Genomic DNA, 9,378 nt, shown 5'->3' on the forward strand with positions numbered 1-9,378 from the left:
GGTACTCCTTTTCCTATTTGGAACCAGTCTGTTGTTCCATGTCCAGTTCTAACTGTTGCTTCCTGACCTGCATACAGGTTTCTCAAGAGGCAGATCAGGTGGTCTGGTATTCCCATCTCTTTCAGAATTAAGATGGTGTTAATTCAGAGATGGCAAACTGGTGCTTGAGCAATTGACTTATGGGTCTCTTCATAATCTGGATTTTCAGTTCTTAAAAACTCAGATGAGGCATCACTGTGTCTGCATTCCAGCAACAGGTCATCCGGAGCTGGAGCACACTGTGTCCTCTAGGAACTGAGCTAGTGAAGCCTTCCTTTATAGATGAGGAAATGGAGATCCAAAAGGGGTACTGCCACAGCTCATTAGTAACAGGATGACCAGCCAGATGGTCCAACCTCCTTTTTCCTTGTTAACTAGAAAACAAACAGGCTGAGACGGCAAAGCACCACTTAACCTGACTGTATATTCAAGGAGTTCTATGAAACTTGAGAATCTCCACTCATTTACAACGTGAATTTCTTGCAGTAACATTGCCTATCAAGGATAACAGAAAACTAGTGTTTGCTGTCTTGCGCTGACTGAGCACCAATATGTGATGGCAGAAGACAGCTTGAGGGGTGAGGGTCTGCTCTGGCCCCGGAGCCTCTGGCCACTCCACAGCACGGCTTGGGTTCAACATCTGCTGTTCGTAATGACTAGCCCAAATCACCAAGAACAGTTTATCCTGTTTAGCGTTTAGTACAGGCAGGGACATACAGACCTGTGATCAACAACAGTCATTACAGGAAAAGTCAAGAAACCACATCAACCTCAAGGAACTAAGTGACTTATAGAATATCATTATAACCAAATACTATGCAACCATCAGCAAGAATGAGGTAGAATTACATGTACTGACACAGGCAAATCCCAACACTAGATGAAACAGGTGAAGTACAGCAGGCTACGCCAACTATTGCAGGGCATGGGGACAGCAGCTATGAAGCAGGCAGGAAGGCATTTGCGTGCGCGCGCGCACACACACGCAGCCTTCTATGCACAGACTACTATCTGTCAGAGGATATCCAAAAAACTGGTCAATAAGGATTGGAGGACTGACAGTCAAGAGTGAAAGGGAAAACCACTGTGTACACCATCTTTCTATGGCTTGTAAATTGGCTTTCTTTAACCACATGCATAGGCTTCCCTGGTGGCTCACAGGTAAAGAATCCACCTGCTAATGCAGGAGATGTGGGTTCAACCCCTTTGTCGGGAAGATTCCCTTGGAGAAGGAAATGGCAACCCACTCCAGTATTCTTGCCTGGGAAATCCCATGTACAGAGAAGCCATGTACAGGACTGTAGTGAGCTACAGTCCACAGGGTCGCATAAGAGTCAGACATGACCTAGCAACTAAACCACAACAATCATATGTGTACTACCTATTCTTAAAAAAAATTTTTACAAGAAAAATGAGTGGGAGCAAACCTGTGTAGAATTACTCTAATTTCATCTCAAAAAAAGTCCAAATAAACAACTGAGCTGACTAAAGGCTGCTGTGAATCTAGTTATCAGGAAAGCTCAGCAACTACTCAGGACTTCTGAACAGAATCCTGAAGATACTAACTGTATTCCTTCTGCTTTAGTCCTCAGTCATGTGTCAATCTGCCAAAAGGAAAGACAATTTCATGTCCCTTAAAGGGCTGCAATTTAACTGTACATGCCCCCCCCAACCCCCTGGATTCAGAGGATCCACTCCCACTTTGAGTCCTTGGGCACATTTAAGGGACCATTCTCACAGTAACTTGTGAAGCAATTAAGCATTTGTGGGAAGTGAACTAGCTGGGGAGGAGATCTGAACCAGCCTCCAACTCCTGAGGTTAAAGCTGGCTTTCAGGAAAAGGTCCCTAGGCAGAGACAGGCATTATCTCATACCAGTTCTCACAGGCCAAAGAGAGTACTTTGCCTTTAACCTCGTGGTACAGAGCAGATGTTTCTTTCTTTCTTTCTTTTTTTAATCTAAAACTTTAATTGTATGTCACTGAATTACTGACAGCATGTTAACAGTTTTTTTTTGGGGGGAGGGAGGGAATTTCTTAATAGAACATCATAGCATCGCAACACTTTATTAATACAGTACTGGCTTTGAATTAGTGGCTGAAAGAACAATTGCACGAAGCCAGATCAGGTGTACTGCATAATACTCATACTTGATTTATTGACATTACTTAGCAATTTATTGGACAAAGGTCAAACTTTTTGTTTTTTATTAAGCACATTCCACAGTACAAAGCTGTCATGAATAATATCTGTACAATTTAACAGTTTTAATAGCTGTTCAGACACAAATTTATTTCAAACAGATAATTGGCAAACATAATTAATTACAAGTTAGAATTAGACTATCCCAGTGCTTTAAAACATTAATATAGCAGTAATTTACAGTTGCTCAATTATGGTTAGCAAAATAAAGTCCAGAGTACGGCTGGGAATTACTACTATAATCCCAGAAAGTCGGAATTCCTTGGGTGCCAAAGTCCCCTGCTATAATTTAGTAGGCACAATTCAAAGGTTGTGTGCATATTCAAAGGCCATGATCTCCCAAGGAACAGGAACTTCTATATTAAACATGCAAAACAACAGAAAGTCCATCCGTTCAGAAGCAGCGCCTCCTCCCCTCCCCCCTGCCCCGCCCCGGGCTCTCCTACCCAGCCTGCTGTTTAAGCTGTAGGATGAAGAGCAGGTCAGTGAAAACAACTCGCATAACCACCCTCAGGCTCACACATCCACTGGATGAATGGAGATGTATTTTTTTATACTTTGAGACTCCTCAAAAATAGAAATTAACTTAATAACATGTACGAGAGAAGGATGTTATTTTTTAAAAGGACAAAGGAAAACAAAACCAACCAACCCAATAAGCAATCACAGACACACACATTGATCCCCACACCGTTCTTAATGCAAAAGGACAAAGCAGAGCCCAGGTACCTTCCCCTCTGGGGAGAGTGTGCTCTCACGGGAAGAGGTTTAGTTAACAGGAGGTTCTCATTGGTCCTTGAAAATGTTAGCGACCTTCCTTGATCTTTGGAAACAGTGGCAAAGGGCAAATCAAAACCTAATACTGGACAAGGGAAAAGGAGGGCCAACTGGACACCAACATCCTTTCCATGCGGGTCATCGTGACAGTGCCATTTACACATTTCCGGCTGCAGAGCGCCTGGGAGCCAGGGGAGCTTGCTGGGGCCACGGCAGCAGGCACCAGGGATGACAGGGATGGGGTTCGTGAGCCTGAGGCTTCACACCTCCTGGGAGGACTCTTCCACTCAAGACGGGCCCCTGAACCAGCCTGACCTGGAACCCCGGGCTCCAACACACAAATGGGCCCTGCCACCAACCCGATCCGGGCAGGACGCACAAACGCTGGAGGTGGGGCAGTCAGTGAGTAGGTCTGTCTCGCCCTTCCCTTTCCAGGGTTACTAACACACAGAGCGTGACCTGGGATGAGAAATCAGATGAATGAATGCCATGGGAAGTAACCACGAATACAGAGGAGTACTGATGAAGAAAAGAACAACAAAAACATTTCAGGTACCTCTCTTATTGTATATACTGCATGACAAACAAAACATTTCGTGTTCAACTTCAGAAATTACATCTTAAAACAAGATTCTCATTAAAACACACACACCCCCCCCACACACGCACAATGACAATGACAAAATGAAAACACTGTATGAATACTGCAGGAAGGGTTCCAGGTCATCCACATCGACCCCGGGAGCGGGTTCTTGAGCCCAGCCCATGGTGAAGTGCGAACACACTGTGGATTAGTGTCTCAGGCACGGGGGCCCTGACTCGAGCAACCTTGAGGTTAAACTGTTATGTACATTATATCTACATGCGACACAGTATTTTAAATTAGGAGGCAAGCACACGTGTGAAGGTGTTACTCTACTGAATATCAGGAGATGGTGGCGGGTACGGAGAACAGTTAACAGAAGAAGAGGAGCTGTATCACCTGTTGGGAGAGAATATAACCTGGCATATAGTTCTTTAAATTAAAAGAAATTGGTACAGAAAGGAAGTATAATCCAAAAAAATATCAATCAATCCAGAGAAATGTTTCCATTGTCCAACATGTTCCTAATACAAGTCAGAATTCATCATGACTTGGACGGTCAAAAGGAGAATGCTAACTTCTGAAAAGGGAAGCCCTGGACATTCTGGGTAGGTGTTTGGCACCCAAATTTCACCGAAGAATGCTGTTTCTTAATATCAGACCAAAGTGCAAAGCAATATAAATTAGAGGCCAAGTCTTCTCTTGACGGTCGATTTACTTCTGCAAAACAGACTTTACGTTCCTCTCATATGAACAATTTACATTTGAAGCGTTAGATTTGTTTTCACTGGTAGGGGGAGGAAGTGGGCTTCTGTACTACTGAAAGTCGGTGAGGCTAAGGTATCCTTCTCAAAGCAGAGGCCGGAATCGGAGGTGAGAAATATCGGTACTTGAAGAGTTAGGCTGCTTTGCATCTACCCAGCGTCTAGAACCAATTCCAGCTTCTTAACTCAGCTGTGAAGAACTCCCTTAGGCATTTGGTAGCCGCGTAGCCAGTAGTTCAAGACTAGGAAACCCTGGGAAAAAAAAACACAAACAAACAAAAAAAACCAAAGGGAGCATGGATGGATATTCTGGTTGGATGTGAAGATATATATCACAGCCCATACATCTCCACAAAGACACATACATTGCTGTGCACACGTTAACACTGATTGTCAAATAACCAGCATCAAAACAGACGCTGCAAACTGTTTTGAGCATACTACGTACCAGGCGTCACATTTATTTAAACCTCACAACAAACTTATGAGGGAGCAGTTATTATACTCACTTAAAAGAGAGAACTGAGGCTCAGAAACATTATTTAGTTTAAAGCATTAGCCCTTATATCCTGGGATAAACCATAATGGAAAAGAATATATAAAAAAGAATATATTTATGTGTATAACTCAGTCACTTTGCTGTACAGCACAAATTATCACAACATTGCAAATAAACTAGACTTCAAGGGGAAAAAAAGCATTAGCTTAAGTGACAGAGAGGGGATTCAAAGAGATGACTGACCCTATACCCTATCATTTTTCACACTGCTAAAAGTTATGCATGTAATATATGCTCAAAGTTACATTTTGTAATTAGCATCATCTTAAATTTATGCCACCCAGAGCCCACCAGGCCTCTCTTATGAAAGACCAAGAGCCTTTATCTGTCACTGTAAAACAAAAAATATGTAAAGGCTAGTAAATAAAGTATTCCTTCTTAAAAAAAAAAAAAAAATTGGCTGTGCTGGGATCTTAGCTGCAGCATGCGAGATCTAGTTCTCCCACCAGGGATGGAACCCAGGCCCCCTGCATTGGCAGTGTGGAGTCTTAACCACTGGATCACCAAGAAAGCCCCTAAAGTATTCGTTCTAAATAGAATGCTAATAGTCAGGAATTACTCCTTTTTGAAATAAATCATTTATAAGAGGAAAACACAATGCAGAGGGGGAGGCAACTGAATGGTCTCTATTTTTTTTGACCATGAACTTGAGTGAGCTACCCAGGTGGCGCTACTGATAAAGAGCCTGCCTGCCGATGCAGATGTATGAGACATGGGTTCAGTCCCTGAGTTGGGAGGATTCCCTGGAGGAGGAAATGGCAACCCACTCCAGTATTCTTGCCTGGAGAATCCCATGGACAGAGCAGCCTGGCGGGCTACAGTCCAAGGGGTCGCAAAGAGTTGGACGTTTACAACTGAAGCAACTGAGCACACATGACCTTGAGTGAGGAACATGTTTTAATCACAGTCTGTACACGTACACAAACACATACACACACTCCTAAGCAGAACACTCACGAAACAATACTTATCATTACTATGAACAATGCAGGTTCACACTTGATATCCTAAATTTCACCCAAAGTCAAAATCCATCGAAATGATTTCACAACCACTAATAAGTTACAATCCTTTCCAAACACCACTGGCCTGGAAGATCTAAGTTGCCTTTAGGTCTAAAACTCTATGGTGTAAAATAGAAAGAAAGAAAAAGGGGTGGGGGTGGTTTTTTAAAGCTTTTGATTTGTTTTTAAAGCTTATATACTATTTAAAGACAATTTTCCTAAAAGGTTGGTAATTTTCACTAAGACCAAGAATCCTAATGTTTCTCAATAAATCCAAGACAGATTCAACTTCATCTGCCACTATTTTCCCCATGAAGGATACGAAGAGTACTTGAATTATTTAAAAAATATTAACACTCAGAGATTAGAAGTCAGCACTCTCAAATGCTACTAGTGGGAATGTCAAGAGATGTAACTCTTCTGCAGGGTATCCCTAAGTATCAAAGTCTTTAAATGTCATACTTTTCAACCTAGACACTGCAGACATTTCTAGAATTCTATCCAAAGGTAATAAAGGGTTGGGCAAAGACTAAGCTGAAAGAATCATGGCAATGTGTTTTATAATAGCTAAAAGCTGGGAGGAAAATATAAATATATAACAGGGCCATATCCAAACAATCAAATTTTATTTTGCCATTAGGAACAATAATTTAGATAAACAGTGACCTTGCTAACAGGCAATAATTTCACAATAAAGGGGGCGGGGAGAAGCACAGTTATCAACCACAATTTTTAAAAGCCTGAAAGGCTACGTACAAAGGAGTTAATAATAGCAAACCGAGGAATTTATTCTCTTCTTTTGGCCTACCAACTTTTACTAATTTCCAAATAATGATCCTATATTGTCTTCTAATAAAAAAGAGAGCTACTGTATACATAGCTCTTAGAAGTCAGTAATTTTTTAAAAAACGACTCAGCAAATAAATCTACTGCTTTAATTTCCCGACACAGAAATACTCTTACCTTATATTTTAGGGGTAAATATCTTACTGCAAGGTTAAATCATCATTATGGTAGTGCTTCTTATTATGCATAAATCTTACAGTATCACATGGTAATAATTTTTCCTTGTTACAATAAATGAAAAGAACTTGGAAAAGAGCAATGAAATTTATAAAGTTGACTGCCAAAGTTGTCAAAAGTAGTTCACTTTGAAGAGACAAACACATTTGAGGTTTCAATGCTTGTGCTGCTTAAAAAGCAGATAAGATTTTTCCACTGATTTGTGATTGTGGATCACAACAACGCAGTTGTTCTTAGGCTCCCAAAAAGGGGGTGAGAGGAGGGACTGGAAGAAGTAACACCTCAGTTTTCTTTCCACCAGAGCCAATGAGAGAGTGAGCCCTGGTGATCATTATTCCATCTCTCAGTCAAAGGAACCATGTTTCAGGGCAGTTTCACAAAGTCTATAAAAGTTGTCCAATTTGTGAATGTTTACTATGCTCTATAATTCATCTATCAAATATGCCAGAGGGGGGAGAAAGCACACTACAGACGTCTTAGATTTTACCATGTGCTTCTCTAGTAGAGTGGCACATTTCAAAACCGCCAAAGAGATACATTTAAGTTGCTGTATGACACACCTCCTCCTCTGACCGCATCCATCTCAGGTCGGCCAGTTGGAGCTGTCCATGTTCTGTTTTATGCATATCTCCAACACGGGAAAAATAAAAGCAGAGGCACTGGGATACAACAAAAGCAACGCAGAGAGAGAAATGTATAGCTTAGAATGGAAGTTAAGAACGGAATCAACTTAACAAAAGATGTGCAAGACTTCGACACTAAGAACTGCCAAGGCACTGCTCAAGAGAAACAAGAAGATTTAAATAATCAAGAGATATACTGGGTTTATGGATTAGAAGACTCAACATTTGTTAAAGATGGAAATTCTCCCCAAAATGATCTTTAGACTCAATGCAGTTCTGATCATAATCCCATAATCTTCATAGAATTTGACAATTTCATTCAAAAATGAGTATGAAAACCAAAAGGACCTAAAAGAATCAAAACAATGTTTTTAAAGTTGACTTATTATACAGTGTGGTATTGGCAAAAGGATAGCCATAGATCACAGAACAGAAGAGAGGCCAGAAAAACAACTACAAACAAGTGGGGAATTGAGTTTTTGACAGATTACTAAAGCAATTCAATGGAAGAGGACAGTCTCTTAATCCAATAGAGCTGGAATGACTAGATGGCTGTATACAAAACAAGAACATTGATATCCTTACCTCACACTATATACAAAAATTAACTCTAAAGAGATCAAAGACCTAAATGTCAAAGCTAAGCTCTTACAATGATGCTCATCCAAACATGGTAGTCACTAGCTACATGTAGCTGTTTTAAGTTTAAATGAAGTATAATTAAATATAATTAAAAATCCAATTCAATTTAAATGTAATTAAACACTCAGTTCCTAAATCAAACTGGACACATTTCATGAGCTTAATAGCTACACACAGCTCATGACTACCAAAGTGGATGGTGCAACTGTGGAAAACTGAAATCTAGTGAAAGAAACGTCAGTGTTTGCTAAGGCTGCGGTGGGGTCAGGTTCTGACTCAAGGACACAAGGGAACTTCTGGGGGTGACAGAAACGTTCTTATCTGGATTGTGGAGGAAGTTGCAGGGGAATGTAAATTTGTCACACAGTATACTTTAAGTGGGTACAATCTGTTTTATAAAAATCACACCTCAATAAAATTGATTCAAAAACAAAAATGGAGATTAGCGAAGGGAAAGGGCAGAGGGAGACGTGTACATATAGGCACCTGTGTATAGAAGACTATATCTAGTACTTTGACTATGCTAGTGTGGACAATTTATTCCAATTTCTTACTGAGTTACTCTCTATGTTTGTGGAAGGTGACTGTATGAATACACTGCAGTTTCTTATGCACACTTACTTATTTACGGTCAGATTCTGGTTGGCTGAGCAGAAAGGGCACAATGATGTCATGCTGGCCCCAGGAGCCACTCGGCCAACCAAGGCCAGCGAGCACTCACGGTGCACTGTGCGGGGTCAGACACTGGGGCTCCAGAACAAGAAGGAGCGCCACAGCCTCGTGAGAGAGACAGGCGTGCACACCATTTCAACGCCAAAGAATAAACCAAGTCAGATCAGGTGAAGGAGAGAAGGTGGGGTGCTGGTCTCTACAAAGCCCTGACAACGCAAGCAAGGGGAGCAAGGGGCCAGAGGTCTGAGGAGTAATGAGGGAAAAGGAACAGAATTCAGTCTGGTTGGAGCACTGGGTTTTTGGGAGGGAAGAATGAGAGGCTGAAGTGGGGGAGGGTAGAGAGGACAGCAGGTGAGAGCTAGAGGGTGAAACTCCTGGTAGCTGGTCCTAGCTAAGCCTTGTTCCTAAAGGCAGCAGGGCGGTAGTGCAGGGCAGAGGCAGGGCGCTAGTGCAGGGCAGAGGCAGGGCGCTAGTGCAGGGCAGAGGCAGGG

At 41.7% G+C, this 9,378-nt stretch overlaps 1 protein-coding gene and 1 pseudogene across 4 annotated transcripts in view; both read right to left on the minus strand.

The window, feature by feature from the left end:
• LOC104996914 overlaps positions 1 to 9,378 on the minus strand; it is a 55,055-nt pseudogene that overhangs the window by 45,126 nt on the left and 551 nt on the right.
• The window catches only part of FBXW11 (F-box and WD repeat domain containing 11), a 130,760-nt gene continuing 123,544 nt past the window's right edge, over positions 2,163 to 9,378 (minus strand). For all 4 annotated transcript variants that reach the window (XM_010851287.1, XM_010851284.1, XM_010851283.1 and 1 more), the window contains one exon: positions 2,163 to 4,616. The gene's annotated coding sequence lies outside the window, so the exon portion shown is untranslated. The remainder of the gene's footprint in view (positions 4,617 to 9,378) is intronic.

The sequence above is a fragment of the Bison bison genome, unplaced genomic scaffold (genome assembly GCF_000754665.1).
Source record: "Bison bison bison isolate TAMUID 2011002044 unplaced genomic scaffold, Bison_UMD1.0 scf7180017864301, whole genome shotgun sequence".
Classification (NCBI taxonomy): domain Eukaryota; kingdom Metazoa; phylum Chordata; class Mammalia; order Artiodactyla; family Bovidae; genus Bison; species Bison bison.